We start from the raw sequence: 213 nt of genomic DNA, 5'->3' as shown, positions 1-213 counted from the left end.
TCTCTCTCTCTCTGTCTCTATTTCACACACCCACAAACACACACACACACAGTTTGTTGTGTCTGCAGAAAGCTGGGACTAATGACAGGCTTTGTGATGTGTGTATGCTCACTCAGCTGCCCCCTGGACACACTTTACCCACCCAGCAGAAAACAGCCCTTTGTGCTTCCTCTCTCTTTCTCTCTCTTACTCCCCTCCTTTCTCTCTCTCTCT

The 213-nt window shown here is 48.8% G+C and overlaps 1 protein-coding gene across 1 annotated transcript in view; it reads left to right on the top strand.

Moving 5' to 3' along the window:
• Positions 1-213, top strand: part of LOC118320930 — a 60,505-nt gene that overhangs the window by 49,435 nt on the left and 10,857 nt on the right. The gene's annotated exons all lie outside the window — the stretch shown is intronic.

This window comes from Morone saxatilis, unplaced genomic scaffold (assembly GCF_004916995.1).
Source record: "Morone saxatilis isolate NCDOM2014 unplaced genomic scaffold, NCSU_SB_2.0 Contig11, whole genome shotgun sequence".
Taxonomy (NCBI): Eukaryota; Metazoa; Chordata; class Actinopteri; family Moronidae; genus Morone; species Morone saxatilis.
The sequence above is the reverse complement of the archived record's forward strand: the minus strand, read 5'-3'. Positions and strand labels throughout refer to the sequence as shown.